Source organism: Oncorhynchus masou, unplaced genomic scaffold (genome assembly GCF_036934945.1).
Source record: "Oncorhynchus masou masou isolate Uvic2021 unplaced genomic scaffold, UVic_Omas_1.1 unplaced_scaffold_663, whole genome shotgun sequence".
Taxonomy (NCBI): domain Eukaryota; kingdom Metazoa; phylum Chordata; class Actinopteri; order Salmoniformes; family Salmonidae; genus Oncorhynchus; species Oncorhynchus masou.
Window position 1 is genome coordinate 49600 of NW_027013074.1, and position 401 is coordinate 50000.

Sequence of the window (401 nt, forward strand, 5' to 3'; positions counted from 1 at the left end):
TTTAGGTGAGTGTGAGTCAAGTCCAATCTAAAACTTATTCACAATTTTTCTTAAATAATTTTTCAGAATCAAAGTAATTTAATAACGAGGTTGACTTTGATCGAACGGCTGGAAATCTCCAGGAAGGAATTCGTTTTTCTTTCAAATGAACTATGAACTTGTGCGTTGGTTATGATACACACCTGGAACAAGTTGACAACTAGAACAACAGGAAACTCAAATAAGATGAACTGTTGATTGGTTTGATAATAGTAATAATAACAATAATAATAATAATTATTATAATTATAATAATAATAACTATAATAATAATAGTAATAATAATAATTATAATAATAACAATAATAATAATAGTTATAATAATGCTTATAATAATAATAACAATAATAATAATAGTAATA